Here is a 17,643-nt window from a genome sequence, read left to right as displayed (position 1 = left end):
AACTCAAGTAACAGAGTAAGTAGGACATTTCTATTTCCGGCAAGACAGACAAGTGTCTCAAATGAATACCAGGTATACTACTAACTTCTCACATGACATCTTGTTGTTTCCTCTAGCCCCAAAGTACCTTCATGCTCTCCAATTTCAGATCAGAAAGGACAAGAATACAAACAGTATTCTTTTTCTAAAAGGTGTAAGAAAACTTGGTGTCAGAATTTCAGGGGGAAATTCAGACTCCAGGATAAAATGTATTCACTACATTGGAAACTTCTTATCTTGCACTTTTCTCACACTTGTCCTTATACCTGGAACGCCCTCTTTTCTAAGTAAAAGCTCAGTAAACTACCTAAGACCAAATCCAATCCTAATTTTCTTTGAGGCTCATGTAACTCAACTGTGTATGAAGTTCTTCCACCCTCAGGTCCTAATTATCTTTCTAAACTCTGAATCTCTGTAGCACATGATGATAGTCTGCGCTGGTTATTGCTACTGCTCTCTCCCTTTAGTTGCCCAGTGTTTCCAAAGGTCACCCATTTCAATCAGATCTTGAGATAGAGTACAGCTTGCCCTTTTCCTACTTCTCCCCTTCTCTTCTTTTAAATGGTACTTTAGTTCTAGCTTTTTACTCATTAAATCTAGCAAAGTTTTAGATCCAATAATAAACATTTATTGTCAACCAACACACATTTCAATTATAAGTTATTCCCAAGATATTCACTATCCAAGAAGCTATAATAGCAGATATAAAAAGTAAATAAGGACAATTATGACCAGAAATATATAATAAATTTATGCCTTTATGAGCATTACATACTAATACTAATAATAACTATATAAAATTATAATTTATAAATTAAAATAAAATTAAAACAGCATACACACAAAATATATGAACATAATTTGACATAGTATTGTATTTAGCATATGGAAAAGTGAATTTATTGTTGTCATGTAAAATTTGCCCAGATCTGGTAATTGCCTATTAGTTCTCATAGCATTTGTCTATAGGACATTCATAAGCTTGTAAAAATAAAAGAAAGAAAACTTTTTTAAAAAAAAACAAGGAAAGCCAACATTTTGGCCCTAGCCTCCCAAGGTCTGTTAAGACTCAAGACATATGAGAATTTGTACTGTAATGTCATGTAACTAAGTAGTGTCCCAAATTTTCTGATCAAGGAGATTATGGGGCCAAAGAAGAAAGTGATTGATGATGTAGAATGTGCCTAAGGAGAGTCACATGGAGAGAAAACATTCTCTCAGGCTTTCACAGAGAGCACATTGGCCAAGCAATGGCTGTGACTCATCCACATGGCTGACACTGACAAAGGTTCTACAATCTGAGGTACAGGATCTCAGGATAAATCCTAAGGGGATTTCACTGACCTTATCAGATCCAAAAACTACAACTTTTGTTGCATAGGTCTTGCTTTATCTTGGTCTTAACCATCTAGCAGAGAAGTATAAAAATGAAGTACAAGAAGTAAAGCCATGCTGTTATGTTGAGCTGTAGGGGACTCAGGTCAACAATTTCTGACATTGCCAGTCAAGTGGAAGATCCAATGCTCTCATGGATTATTGGATTCTTTTAGAATATTTTGCTGAGTTAACACACCTATAATATTCAAATGACGGAACTAAACAAAAAAGGGGATACAGACGAATGTCCATTTTGTATCTGTGCATTCAAAATAGTTAGGATAGACATATAGTTACATTCTCTTAATGAATAGAGGGATTTTTTCTAATAGTGTTTGTAAATAGGTTATCATGTCTGCATCTTATACAACAAATAACCACTAGGAAGAGAGTATGCAATGTGTTAATTATTGAAACTGTCCTACCAATTTAATTTGAAATTGTCTCCTTGCTATTTGTTTCTCAATAAAATTATGAAACAAACAAACAAACAAACAAACACCAAAAAAAGTGATAGTATAAAAAAAATAAAAAAATTTATGTATTTGGTACAGGGTCTTGCTATAGAGCTTGGACTTGTTAGTGATCCTCCTGTCTCAGCTGCCCCAGTTCTGGGATTGTAGATGTGTGTCACCATGCCTGATTTCAGTGGTCAGTTGGGCATAGGGCAGACATGGCATGTGGTACCAGGGATCGAACTTGGGTCCCAGTGCTTGTCAGGCAGTGCTTAAACTGCTGTGCTATCTCCCCAGCCCCAAAGAAAGAAGACTTAAACAATTATAAATATAAAAACATTTTCATAGGCTATATAAATATCTGCCAAGATTGTGTTTTTTATTGAAAAAAGTAACATATATTAAAGATGTAAATGTTGCAGAACAGCTAAATCTGGCACATTTACATGTATTATTTTATAAATTTACCATTTTTTGTTGTGAGAATACTTAAAACTTACTCTCTTAGCCATGATTCAGAATGTGAAGGTTACTTTTTTTTTGAAAAAAATCTTATTTGAAGATTGCTTTTTAAAAATGCAAAAGAACAGTACAAATAATATGAAAAATACAAATATATATCTTTGAGGGCTGAGGAGATAGGTTGGAGGTCTAAGTGCCTGCCTGGTAAGAGCAAGGACCCCAGTTTGATTCCGGTACCACATGCTGTGCTGGCCCTAGAACCTCAGGCATGCCTTGCTGGCCCGAAACTGGGCATGGTGGTACATGCCTTTAAATCCAGCTCTGGGGAGGCTGAGGCAGGAAGATCACTATGAGTTTGAACTGTGCAGTAAGACCCTTTATCAATAAATATAAATACATAAAATTAAAAAATTAAATATATCTTTGATAAAGGGGCCCCTTTTGCATGTGATTATTTTCCTTACTCTGCACATGGAAAAAATCAAAGAAGTATTGAAAAACTGAAAAATAGATTTAAAACTAGGTAATGTGTAGATAGCTCAGTAGAATAAGCCCTAGGGCTTGAATTCAATACCCAGTTCCACCAAAATAGATAAATAAAAAAGAAAAAAACAAAAAAAACTAGGTAAAACATTTGATATTTCGACTTAGTTTTGTCAGTACTGAAGCAAATGCAACAGTAGTTTGCATCATTTCATGGTCTTGAAATAAGAATTTGATCTTTCAGGTTCGGTGATAATTTTGAAATTCTAAATTCCACTCAGTAATTTATGTAAAGTTAAAATATTTAATAGAAAATAAAAGGTAATATACATCTTACTCCATTCTGTCTATTTGCATTGAAATAATCTTTACAGTACAAATCACTTTGAGCTAAGACATATCACCTAAATTTTATCTATGTGTATTTCTGTTCTGACCTAATTTCTATAGAAATAATAGATAGAAATAAAGTGCGTAACCATGAACTTTACATATGAACTATTTGGGGCAGCCAGATACGTAAGCAGGTTAAAGCACCTGCTTAGGCAGATGCAAGGACCCTGGTTTGATCCCCTTGTGCAGTGCCAGCCCTGCCCCCGGGGCTCACTGAGACTGTGATTGAGACTGGGTATGGTGGCACCCACTTGTAATCCCTGTGCTTGGGAGGCTGAAAATAGGAGGGTCATGATGAGTTGGATCTGTGTAGTGAGACCCTATAGACCCTATACTAAATACAAAAAAGAGAACTATGTATACATTAAAGTAGTATAGAGAACTGAGCTTGTAATTAGAACATAAAAATACTGCCTGTATTTATGAGAGAACAGAATTATTTCAGAAAAAATGTAGCTCTGTGCTTGTTAGATCACTAGAACTATAAACATACAGTATGTTTATATTGTAAAAGATTGGTTGAATGATTGATTTTTTTGAGATGGGGATCTTCCTATGTGGTTGAGGCTGACCTTGAACTCAAGGCAATCCTCCTGGCTCACAGTGTGAGGAATACAGGCATGTACCACCATGCCCAGCTAAGGAATGCATGCTTTTAAAGATAACTACTGGTTTCTTCTTCAAGATGTACCTTGAAGACTATAACATTATTTCGTACAGAAATTTTGACTGCAGAAGAAAAAAAAAATACATGATAAAAATTCAAAGCCTGCTATTTCACTTACAGAACTGTTTTACTTCCAATGCATTAACTTCAGGAAAAAAGATTTCAGCTGGAATTGAGTTTTGTTTTTTAGCAAACCCATGATTTGAACCAAAGTAAATTTACATTACTCTGCCTTATGCCATAGGCAAAGGGGTTGCTTTTATTTTTATGCTTTCAGGTGTTCACTTCAGGTGCTGGGTGGTTTGGTGAGCCGTACAGGCTGAGTCAGTAGGTAGCTTCTTCATCACTAAACTTTTAGTGAAGATACTGGATAAAAATGGGCTTGTGGAGATAGCTGGCCTTGAAAGCCATGGCTAGTCTCTCGAACTGGTTGTGGTTGTCCCAATCAGCCAGAGAGTGTTTGCTACTGAAATCTAGTGGGCAGAGTCCACTTACACCAGTTAGTTGGTTTACAGTGTCTGTAGTATTTATGCTGAGAAGCACTGCTTTATTAGGGAAAAACCCAGAATGAGGCAAACTCCCTCTTCATGCTTTTCTTCTGGTTCCACCCTCCCATGTTGCCTGTAGCATACTAAGACATAATGGACACAGAGCAGCTCTGTGGTCATCAGAAATAGACCCAGGAAACACGAGCCACCAGTAGGTCATAAGTTTCAGCCAAGTTTTGTTGAGAAGAAACTCTAAACAGGGCCAAGAGCCTTCCTGTGATAAACATATGGGATGTGCCTGGGAGATTCACCTGCATCTCCCTATGACAAGAAGCTGCAGGGAGAAAACAGCTGAGGGGTTCCAACTGAGTTACAACTGACTTTGCTTCCTTATTTCATTCATTTCTTTGTTTAGTCTTTAGTAACTTTTGTCTAAGATGAAAACATAAAATCTTGTACACCATCTGTAAATCTATGAAGAAACCATCTTTGAATCTATCAAGACACATTGATCTTAAGAATTCTGCCACTGGGTATAAAGATAAGTATCTATGTATATGTTGTATGATTTATTTGTACAACTAAAATACAAACAATTCCAGGAATACAAACGATTCCAGGAATCTTCAGCAGGGTTTATGCTGTGCGTGTCTTTGCAGGCATAGAGCAGCAACTTGAGCTAGTTTGGAATTTGAGATGTCATGGGAATAGAAACAAAAAGAAATGTCTTTTGAAGATGTAAAATTAGAAAATATTATCTTATATTTTGGTAATGCAATGGGTAAAAGTTAATACGTCTTGAGTGCTTGCTCTGTGCCAGGTATGGGTCCGAGAATTTTACATAAAATAACCCATTTAATTCTGACAGTAGTCCAAGAAGGCAGGAATTATTATTATTGCTTCAAAGATGAGGAAACTGAGGCACGGAGTTTGAATTATCTGTCCCATGAGTAAGTGGCCAAGATGCTGCGAGCACATACATAGGTTTCAGTACTTGTGCTTAACTGCTATACAGGTTTGGTTACATGCTAAATGTCAATCTTGCAAGGAGAACAGCATTTTTCAGATGTGAGGCAAGATACCTCCTATACTACCACCCATTCCCCCTTTTTCTGCATTATCACTTAAAACTTCTCTTTATTCAATTTATTTCTATGGCACAGGCTGCCATTCAAGGAGAAATCACAGGATAAGATGTGCTCATATTTTTAATTATTACCAGGACAAAAATTTCTGCATTAAAAAATAACCAAATTACTTTTATGGTACATCTGTATAATGAGCCATGATTCAGCCATTAAAATATCTACACAGTTTTAAATGACACAGTGAAACATTTTGTTATGGCACATAACACAATATGAATTTGCTTAACAAATAAAGCCCACAAGGAGTTAGATTTATACCTCCCCCAACTAGGATCATCACCATATTTAAAGCACATGCGAATTAATTTCAAAGGGCAAAATTCTGTCAACACTATAAATACTTTAAGATAGTCTCAGCTATTTAAACAACCAAATAAGGTATTCAGTGCCAGAAAAAAATATTCCTGTGATAAAAGGCGATAAACTCATGTGAGTTAAAAGCAAAGAGATAATACTACATCTCACACTTAATTTTTATGTTCTGCCCCAAAATAAATCTGTCCTTGTGATGGGTGGGCAGTGAGCCACAGGAGTAGAGCCTCTGACAGCAGACAGCAGGAAAGATCTGCCCTGCAGGACTCAGTAAGGCAGGGCAGGCCAGACAGAAAGCCAGGGAATCGCCTCCAACTGGAGAGCAGTTCCTCCACACCAGGAGGGCTTTTCCAATTATTATAAATGTCTTCCCAGAGAAGCAATGTGCATATAAATCATCAGGGGGAAAACTTAAAATAATTTAGTAAGCCATTATGGGATAGTTATTAACAAATAATTTTTCTTAAAGTTTAAGTTTAATAAGGTGAGGTTGAGGACTCGGCAGTCACCCCAAGCGCCATGCAGCAGCAGTGCTTACGTGATGAAGCACACAGCTCCCAGTGCACCCTTTCCTTGGGCCCATATCTGTCCATCACTAGATGCTGGAGAAGTGATTAGGAAAGGGCAGAAGGTTACATGCTGGTCTTAAGTGTTAGAGACCAGGACAGAAGAAGGAAGCAAGGCTGGTGTCTGACACCGAGACTTGCCAAAGTTCCCTGGACCTCCCTGTGGTCTTGCTCTTCCCCTCCCCCACCTGTCCTGTCCCTTTTCAGCATTAAACTTGTAATGTACAGGAGGAGAAATGTGAAACAGCAAAGTACCAGGAAAGAGATGTTTAGCTCTGCATTTTTAAAAATAGATACTCTAGTATGAAAAACTAAAAAAAAAAAAAAAAATCTAACTCAGAAAAAAGCTTGTTTTAATAAAAAAAAGATTCATTTAGCTTTACAAAAATGAGGTTTATTTTACTCACCTGCTATAGCTCTCCTAGGTAATTTGATGAATCCGCCAGGCACCAGCCACAGTACTACCTAATTAATATTCCAGGATTTTTTTTCTGTGACAATTATTAACATGCATTAGGGAATATTTGTGTGTGGAGATATTTGTACATAATTTCCTTTTTGTGAGTGTTTGGTTTTTTTTTGTGTAGTAAAATGGGTCAATGTTAAACAAAATTACAACTAATTAAGATCTCATCTTCATCTAAACTTTAGGGCAACTTTGTGCTCCAATATAAAATGACTTTAACTTAGAGAACTTAATCATATGTGATAAGACAGAGCTTTCATAATTTTCACCAAATTCATCTTGAAATAAAGATGCCTTAGACTACGGGTTCACAGTGCATGTTGTTTTCTGCCCTGTGCTCCGACAGCCTCTGGGGGTGGGTGGGGCGGGGGAGTCAGGGGGGGCTGGCACAGCACACTGGGATCAAACCCGGCAGCACTGCGTCTGCCTCAGCCGGCACTTTAGTCTGCTGAGCTATCTGGCCGGCCCTAGAAGATTCACTTATATTCAACTTCAAGCTCTCAATTTAAAATATAGCTATAACACAGAGTAAGAATCTGAATTTACAGAGCACAGAGATTGCAAAAGCAGGATCACAGACCCAGAAAGCACATCCATTCCCAGGTCCTAGAGCCCTCTGTCCTGGGTCTCATCTGCCCATGGAGCAGAGCGAGACTGCTCTTCAATACGGACAGTTCTGTTTGCTACTTTACAGTTACTGGTTCAAATTCCCAACTTCGGGTCTTTTTACCAGGAAAAAAATTCAAGCAAAAAGGAACTGAACTGAATGGTTTAGGAATTCAAACGTAAGATGTTAACCAATCTTCATTTTATTGGTCATACAAAATTTTGCTTCAAATGTTTTGACTATCTCTAAATCTGACATCTTGTCTCATACAAAATGCTCTGGGCTTAAGTTCTCTCTAATTTAGCAGATGGGACCACATAGGGTCTCGGGGCTATAGAACAAAGCATTCTTTGGATATTCATCCCAGGGAAGCTGCTGAGGCTGGGGGAGGGGCTCTCACTGGGCAGTCAGGGGGCACCAGAACGTCTGTGAGGGTGCAAGTGAACCCACATACGTATTTGCTGAAGCCTATTCACTACCTGACTTCCCAGTTTCAGGTAATATCTGTGATAATTAAAAAAAATACATATCTTCAGAATGATACATTCTACTCATTCAAAATTTTAAAATTCGTCAGAAAGTAAATAAATTTCCTTTGAGGTTTTTGAAGGTAACTGTTAAGATAGAAAGCAAATTTGACATTAAATGACTGAATTGCTTAATCATACCTGGTCATAATGGTTTCATATTTATATAAGAAAATGAGGTGGAAAATTAAGAAATGAGATCATTATTTTAGAACTATTTATAGTTGAAGAGATTTATTCTGATCTTCACTTCAGAAATAAAGTCCGGAGACCCAGGAGATCTGAAATGCTCTGCCCAAGACTATAAAATGAGTTAGTGAGAAAATTGTTCATTAAAACCTTCTGCTGGCCATGAGACATACCTATAATCCTCAACATGGTAGGCAGAGGCAAGAGAATCACAAAGTTCAGCCCAGTCTGGGCATCTGAATGACTGAGTAAAATGCTGTCTTAAAATATAACATGAAAAAGGGGTGCGAATGTAGCTCAGCATTAAGGCCATGGTTTTAATTCCCAGACTGTTTTGGAATAAATAACCCTATCTCCTGATAAAAATGAGGTAAGGTACTAAAAATCCAGAGCACACAGAATGATGTCTCTTATCCCAGGAAAGCTTTCTTTTTCCCATGGAAGAGCAGATCACTGTCTGGGGTAATGGTAACATCTGGGGCCAACTCCACTGGAGTTGTGTGAATTTTAAACTAGGATCCCAAGCTTCCAGCAAACCCCTGGAACCTCATTCCCAGCCCAGGCCTGATGTGCAGGTTTTGTTTATTTGAAAGAAGTACCTTTTTAAATCTTAAACAGCTTGCCAGTGTTTGGTGTTTTATGTATAAGAAAATGCAATCCTAATGAATGCAAGACTTTGCTCAGATAGCATTCTATCATTAAAGCCTTCTCCGACACTATATGAGGCAAATTATTGCCTTGTGTGTGAAAACTTTTTATTTGCTGGCCTTTGCTTTATTTCCACTGCACCACATAACATCTGACACACTGTGTATTTACTTGTGCTGGTTCATGCTTACTTATTTATAACTTTTCCTCCTAACCAGATATGAGTTCCAGGGGGCAGGAGCTTTGCTTTACTGTTGCAAACATGGTAAGAGAGCCGGAGAGTTGAGGAAGGGTAGGTCCCATCCTTAAAGAAAAACACAACTCTTTATTTTTACTGGTCAAAGTTTCATCACATTAACACAGGGCCATGAGATCACTCCTCCTTCACTCACACGAACCTGGGCAACCTTCCAGAGCCAACTCCCTTCTTTGCACTAAGGGAGGCAGAAATGAGAACAAAGACCCCAGGAAATTCCTAAAGATTGGGCTGAATCTTTCCTCAGAAACTATTAAAGGTTCATACAAATGAATTGCGTGTTGTATATTCAGTGGATTGAATGGATTATGGGAAAGGTCATTCAGAGTTACTAAAATTGAGATGACTCAGTGCCTTGTCAGTCAAATCCTAAAAATTCCAGTGAGAGGTACCTTAGGTGAGGCAAACATTTTCAAGCCCTAAAGCCCATTTTATTCCGCATTCAATCTTTTCTTTCTTCCCACTGCCTGTGCCATTTTTTTCTCACCATTTTAGGCTATTTTTCTTTTTCTGCTAGTGTGAACCTGCATGTTCTAAGCACACTTTCCCCCATTAACTGTATTAAATTTCTTTTTCTTTCTCACTGTGTGCATTATATCCAGTTTTCTGTTTGTTGTGCACGAGAACCTGGAACCTATTTCAGGAGCCCATCACCCATGATTCAAGATGGTGTCACTGAGCTGCTAGAGAAGTTGAAAAAGTGGTCTTATACCTAAGTCGCAGTGTACCCAACTAAAAAATCTAGCTTATTACTTACTTCTGAGAAGGAGGGAGGGAGGGAAGGAGGGGGGAGAGACAGAGAGAGAGAGAGAGAGAGAGAGAGAGAGAGAGAGAGAGAGAGAATGAGAATGAGAATGAATGAATCTCAGGAAGTTACTAGAAGTACTGATCACAGAACAGGTAAACACAGCTCCCCAAAAGATATCTGAGGAGTACTCCAGAGGGAGAGAGAGAAGGGAAAGGGTAGAGGAGGAGAGAAGCACAAAGGCCTAGAGGAGACCACGTAATTAAAGAGTTTAAGGAACAATAAGGGAGTGACTGTGGCTGGACCTGGCTGAGTGAGGAACAGTGTCAGAAAATGGCCCAGCAAGTAGCAGCAGGTCCAGATCATGCAGACTTATAGGTGTCTTCAAAGACTCTGGCTGTTACTCTGTAGCAAACAGAAAACTTTTAAAGGATGATAAACAGAGAACTGGTGTACCTACCTGACTTTGGTAGGAAAGTATCTTTACTGCAGAACTGAGAGAAAGCTGGAGAGGACAATCGTGGAGGCAATAGGACTAGTGAGGCAATCGTTGAGATGCTGGTGGCTCTGACAAGAGCGATGGTGAGAAGAGTGAGGTTATGTGTACATCTCAAAGGTGGAGTCTACAGGATTTTCTGATGGATTTGGTGCAAGCATGGGGTAGGCAGGAGTCAAGGAGGACTACAATTTGGCTGAACACTGATGGGACAGAATTGCCACTGTGCAGATGGATGACTAATAAGGGGTGTAGATTTTGGTGGGGCAGCTTCAGACACACTAGGCTTCAGATACACACAGGACAGGAAGTTAGGTAAGAGTCAGATTTTAGGGGCCTGAACTGAACGCATGAATTTAGAAGCCATGCATAGGTAGATGGTATTTAAAAGCCATGTGGTTGGAAGATATCATGTAGGGAGGAAATCTTGATAGAGGATGGGAAAAACTAAGAACAGATGCTCAGCACTCTGAAGTTACAGAAGAAAATCAGAACTTTAGAAGTTATAGATTGAAAACCCAGGTAGGGAGACTAAGGAGGGAATGAGGTAGAGGGGAAACTGATACAGTATACTGAAAGGCACAGGAAAGTGCTTCAACCAGGAAGGAGAAAGCATGGCTCTGACCTAACCTTGCGATCCCCAAACCTACATCTGTCTAGAGACTCGTGTGAGACACTCACAGCCACATTATTCCTGAGAAGGAATGCTAGAAACAATAAATGCTTGAACAAGCAAGACTCGGTGACTGTCCACAGAATAGGATATTTTCAGCCATGAAAAGGGATGAACTAGTGCATGATGTAGCATAGACAGTTTTGAAAACAGTGTGGTAAGAGAAAGAAACAAAAGGACATACATGATGTCATTTGTATAAACTATAGGCAATATTCAAGCCTATAGTGACAAAAAGTTGATTAATATCTATCAGGGAATGAGGGAGCAGAAGTAACTACAAACGGGCATGTGGGTTTATTTGGGGGGTGATGAATGTTCTAGAATTGGAGGGTGAGGGTGATGAGTGTTCTCAAATTAGACAAGGATGTTACATAATTATAAATATGTTTAAAAAACTCTGATTTTTAATTTCAAAAAGGGAAAATGTTAACATATAAATTGTATCTCAATAACACTGTCACTTAAAAAAAAAAGAATGATCACATTTGTCCACTGCTGCTGACAGGGTGAAGATGAAAGCTGGGAGTTGAGCACTGAATTTGGCAATATGCTGTTTCTTTTGGTATTGGGAGTCTGATTAGAGTTAGTTCCAGAGAAAACACAGAAGAGGAAGTGAAAAAAAAGAAAGCTTATATTATTCTTTTAAGTACAGAGTCCCTCCACACACAACGTATACATACTTCAGCAGTTTGCTGTACTAATAAACGTTTAGAAACTGATGGCCACCACTTTGAGCACCTCTTATAATTGGAGAGGCCAGAGGTAATGCATTAATCTCACAATATCTCAATAAATTTAGTGTTAAAATATTTATACAGGTTTTTCTTTTCATGATGAATACATTTTTTGGCAAACTTTTATCATGCAGAATAGCGGAGAAAAGGGGTGTCTGTGAAAAGGGCCAGCAGAATGGACAGAGGATTTTAAAACTAAACATCAGACAGGAAATGCAATAGCCTATTTCTGTGCTAATGGAGATGACTTAGTAGACAGGGTAGAAGCTCCAGCTGAAGAAAAGGAGGAAGGAAGGAAGTGGTGAGGCACAGAGTTCTTAATTAGGTCAGAGGGGACAGGAGCTAGCCCAGGATGGAGTGGGAAATTCAAGTCAGGGTCAGTGCAACTCTCCTTGCTAATGGGGACAAAGGAGAGAACACTATGGACAGAGGCAAGTGGCAGAAATAGAAAGCAAGGCCATCATTTGTGCCTGACAGTTCTACAGTTGGGGCTGCTGGACCACTCCCCTCCACTCAACTGAACCTGAGCCCCAGGACCAGCACCTTGCCTGCCCCACTTTTCCTAAGGGCCACTACGTACAGGCACAGGCCAAGAAAATCAAAGACTGTGGAGCTTGCTTGGGAAAATTCCAAAATTCCAGACCCTAATGCATGTGAACTGATGACCTGCAATGACTTTTCCTCACCTGGAACTCATTGAAGGCTCATGTATATGGACTGCATCTCATGCATCCAATTATAAGAGTGAATTATGGGAAAGGACATGTACATTAAACGCAGTTGCCATGACTCAGTACCCTGACAACCATGTTGTCAATCACATTTGAAGTCACTAGTGAGTGATAACCCAGAAAGGGCACAGCATTTAAAATCCTTACATCTTATATCCTCAGCACTCATGATAACTTTCCTTCAGTAGGCATGAGCCTGATCACTCTGAGTATGCTACTGCCTTACTAAACTTTTCTGCTGTCCTCCTTACCATCATGTACCATATCCAGTGATTTGTTCATCATGCATAAGAACCTAGGAACCTGCTGAGACCCCCCCACCCTCCATTACTGATGGAAACAGATGGAAAGGTTTAGGGCCAAAGAGAAATGATGGCAGATTCATTCACCAGGGAGGAAGAAAGGGCTGGCTTGGGGGAAACAGTTAGGACTGCCAAGAGACATGTTGTCTTGATGTTGATGTGATGTGATGCCCTCTATTAACTAGAAAAAGTGTGGCTTTTTCTAGTTGTACTCAGCTGCTAGGAGTGTCTCAAGTGCTGGTATTAGAGGTGATGGTCTTTTATGGTAGCAGATACTAGATTCTCTATCCTTGTGTTGGAACAGCTCATTTACTTGCTGTCCTTACAAAAGTGAGTCATCTCTGAATGTGTCTTTCTCATCTCTGTCTCTCTTGTCTATAACTCTTTGCCACATAAGAAGTGACTAATGAGTGGCAATATAACATTTTTCGTACAAAGATGAAATATTATTTCTGTATTGGTTGTTCTTCCCTCTCCCCTGCTGCTCTAATCATATAGCTGATGGATCAGTTGGACTGATCTACTTAAAGATTAAATGTTCTATAATCAGTTTTTTTCTTGCAGGTTTATATTTAAATGGAACAAAATAATATGCTCCAAAAGTAAGTACATTCCCTTTCTTGAGCATTAACTAAATGATTCATCAAAGCCCTAGTCAAACACACAACATCTTTTCTTTTATGCTGGGGTTTAAATCTAGGGCCTTGAGCATGTAAGGCAAGCATGCTCCACTACTGAGCAACATCCCAGCTCAAAAACATCTGTTGATAATATCAATTATGTTTATTAAAAATATTTTCATATTTGTCTCAGTGTAAATATGGAAAGAAAATGAAGCAGGCTAGTGTTCTCAAAAAGAAAGAAAGAAAGGAGAGAGAGAGAGAGAGAGAGAGAGAGAGAGAGAGAGAGAGAGAGAGAGAGAGAGATACAATAACTGCCCAGAGAAAGAGAATACTGTTCAGTATTCTGTACAGTAAGACCTCTCATGTTCTTTGACAGTAGCAGGGCTGCTTCCTTTTCAACATGTCTAAAAGGAATCATTGTTCTAATCCATGATCATGAGTAGAAACTACCATGTTTGTCTGGTGACCTGTGTATTTCTAAGGCAAATCTGTAAGCGAAGGTATTTTGGGGTGGGTTCCTCTCTTTACCTTCACTAACTGCAGGGGTGCTGCACTGGAAGTTTGCTGTGGCAGGACATCCCTCTGTATCGTGTGCAACTGTCCATGTGTGCTGAGCACAGCTGCCAAACAACAATGACAAGGCTAAAACAAATGCTACTTAGAATCTAAGGTAGGTTTTACTATAAACAAGGACAGGGGCTGGAATGTTTCGTATTCCTCTTGCTAAACTTGGAAACTAACGACGACTTGTCTACAAAATAGACTAGAAGCCCCGGCCAGGAGCAGAAAGCTCTACCCCCTCAGGAAGCTGTTCAACTAACAAGGCCACGATGCACTGACAGGTATTTGATTTTATAAATGTATGTTCTCCAACCATTGAAAGCTATTTCCATTATCATAAGTACAAATGAATACTTTTATAACATGTTCATGTACAAGGACGAAATTGAGTTTGAATTCTCTATCTCCCTATGGCTAGCTCCATAATGTGGAACAAGTCTCTTAACTTCTCTTTGAGACTCAAATGTCCCAGCTGTAAAACTAAAAACCTGTATTTCACAGAACAATGTTGCTTCTCCACAGGTCCAACAGAAAATCACAGTGTTATTTTAGAGGTCTGATTAGATCAAGAAATTGTTTGGCTTACTAGGGGAAGTGACCATGTGACTAGAGAATTCAGACTTTTAACATCTAGGGAAGGGAGTGCAGCTGGAGGTAGTGTTTAATCATCCAGTGACCAATGATTTTAACTGATCATGTCTACTTAACAGTTCTCTGAAATGCATAAATAATTGGGATTGGAGAGTCTTAGGCTGATAAACACATAGAAGGATTTGGACAATGTCCTGTCGGAGAGATCATGGACTCAGTGACTTTCTTCCCTCCCTTGTCATATGCGTCCCCATCATTTGACGGTTCCTGAGTAGCAGCTTCAGTGACGAACTGGTAGATGTAAGCAAAGTATATGTCTGAGTTCTGAGTCATTCTGGCAAATTATTGAACCAGATGAGGACATTGTCATCACCTGATTTAGAGCCAGTTGGTTACATATACAAATCAAAACCTGAGACTTGTGTGATTGACATCTGAAATTGGGGGTAGTCTTGTACGACTGACCCCCCCCCCCACCAATCTGTAGATTTATACTAATCAAGTAATTGGCCATCTGGTGGTTAGTATTAGAGTTCAGTTAAGTTGTAAGACACCCAATTGGTGTCTGTAGAAATTATTTGATGTGGCAAATCCACATATTTGGTGTCAGTTTTGAAAGAATGTAGGAAGCAAATTTTTGTTGTTGGTTTTTCTTTTATGAGATAAAACAATGTAAGTTTCCTGGAAAAGGATGAATAAAGTCATGGCTAGGTTTTTATCATGAAGTGGAGAATAAGTCCAAATATAAATTTTCATAGTATTCTCAGATCCCTAAGTTTTTTTGCACTGGGAGTCAAATTCAGGACCTTGCATTTGCCAGGCAGGTACTTGCACTGATGAGCTATATCCCCAGACCTCCTAAGTTTAAATCTTAGAACAAAAATCAGATAGTGGTTTAATTAAGAATAAGAAGGAAACAGAAAGTGGAAATACACTATAGTAACAGAATTAGAGAAGAGCAATAAATTATTCAGTCACTTAACAGTGTTTATGCCAGGGGATAACATGAGGCTCAGGGTGTGTAGGATGGACATCTTACATCCTCATTCTGAGAAAGCTTATACTCTGCTGACAGGCAGAGTGAGAAGCAGTCAAAAGAATAACTTAGTGATGCAGGACACAGTCAGTGATCATTTGCAGTCAGCAGGAAGGATGACAGAAAAAATCGTCACGAAAGAGCCATTTGTGAAATTAGTGTTTCACAGGTACATATGGATATTGGTGGAGGCTCAAATAAATTTCTTTATTCTGTTTTCTAATGTATACCTTCCCTCAGAAGTTGTTAAAGCAGGACAGGTGCCAGCATTTTATTGTACTTAGAATATTTTAGCAAGGAGTTCTTAGTGTTTATGAGCTAAATGGTTTCCTATATTAAAAGCATTTGCTGTTTATTTTAAACTGCTTTTCTTAAAAAAAAAACTACCACAAATGAAACATTTATTTTCTCTGTCATTCATAACAAAAAGTAATCAAAATGAAAGGTGACAACTACTAAAGCTCTGCAGAAAAACCTATGGAGGAATAAATATTGTATTCTCATAAATATTTCTATTTGTAAGTGACTCAGAACATCACAGAAAAATTTGAAGGTAACAGCTAACAATTTGTGATAGAGAACATAACAAATATTTGTATAAATATCCCCCAATGCCACTTAGAGAGAAAAACAAAATGTTTGTGAAGAAATATAAGGACATTTTAATTTAGACTAAACAAATGTAAGTTAAAAAAGTAATAGCAGAAGAAACACTAGACAAAATTATAGTATACTTTTGGAAATTTATTTTCCCTTTCAATATTGTCTATTTTTATTTTTGTCTAAACCTGTTCTTAATAGAAGACTTTATTGAAAAATAGCCTACTCTAAAAGTGACCCATTGGATGGCAACATAAAAAAGGAACTCGTGTCATTTCTTAATTATAAGAGTGCTACTGTTTTGGTACATGTAATTATAAGAAAAAAAATTAACCAATGGAGAATATGATTTAGAAGTAAAAGAAAAAACTATCTGATTGCACCTAGTAAATAATTTACACCTATAGTCATCATGTAAGTTTTAGATTGGCAATATAATTTTAAGATAGGCCCAACAGAAAACAAAAACAAAACAAAAATATTCCACCACATAAATTCTGAGCTTCAATATCTGGTAAGGGGTAACAGTGAGTGATAAAACAGTAGCAAAGGTATTCATGTGGTTCACTGATCTGTAGTACTGATGGTTTACCATTGGATTTGGCAAACGTTTTTAGTAGAGGTCCAGGTAGTAAAAGTTAGCTGCTATGCACTTATTTGGTCTCTGTCCAAGTGGTTTAGTTGGTCTCTGTCCCAACTATTGTGGTCTGTTGTTCTGGCGTAAAACTATCCATAGACAATATTTGAAAAAACAGGCATGTCTGTGCTCCACCAAAGCCTTACTTTCAAAAATACAGGAGATTTGGCCTTAGGCTATAATCTGCAGCTCCTATGCACCTCATCATCTTTTCTTTCAGTTTTTGTCCTTATTTTAAAGTGTCCACATAACTTCAAAGGGGTCAACCTTGTATATAAAATTTTATATTAAATCAAGGTATTGAATTTGACCAAATTCTTACATAATTCACCTCCAAAATGAAATTATGAATATATAACTCATAATGTAGTTAGAATACACAGAACATTCTCAATCCCACTGGAAAACAGGAAAACAACATTTTACATCCTAACCAGGGAGATACTAATTCAGATCTATCATGTTCATAAACATTTAAGTCTCATACCACCCACGTTTACCAGTTATAGAGCAACTGGAACTCCCAGGGACTAGTGGCAGAAAATTCAATTAGTAGAACTGCACGAGAAAATATTTAGCAAGATCTAATCTTAATGAAAATAGGTAGACATGCTAACATTTTAGTTCTGGATACATATCCTGATGAAATACTAAAGTGTTGTGAAACCACTTCTATAATTAAAAAGTTAAGGGTCAGGGAGATAGTTCAGTAGAATAAGCCCTTGCCTGGAAAATGCAAGGCCCTGAGTTCAACCTCTGGTACTGCTAAAAGGAGGAGGAGGAGGAGGAAGAGGAGGAGGGGGAAGAGGAGGAGGAGGAGGAGGAGGA

At 38.3% G+C, this 17,643-nt stretch overlaps 1 protein-coding gene across 2 annotated transcripts in view; it reads right to left on the bottom strand.

The window, feature by feature from the left end:
* The window catches only part of Fam13a (family with sequence similarity 13 member A), a 315,685-nt gene that overhangs the window by 124,664 nt on the left and 173,378 nt on the right, over positions 1–17,643 (bottom strand). The gene's annotated exons all lie outside the window — the stretch shown is intronic.

Source organism: Octodon degus, unplaced genomic scaffold, assembly GCF_000260255.1.
Source record: "Octodon degus isolate 3935 unplaced genomic scaffold, OctDeg1.0 scaffold00272, whole genome shotgun sequence".
NCBI lineage: Eukaryota > Metazoa > Chordata > Mammalia > Rodentia > Octodontidae > Octodon > Octodon degus.
The sequence above is the reverse complement of the archived record's forward strand: the minus strand, read 5'-3'. Positions and strand labels throughout refer to the sequence as shown.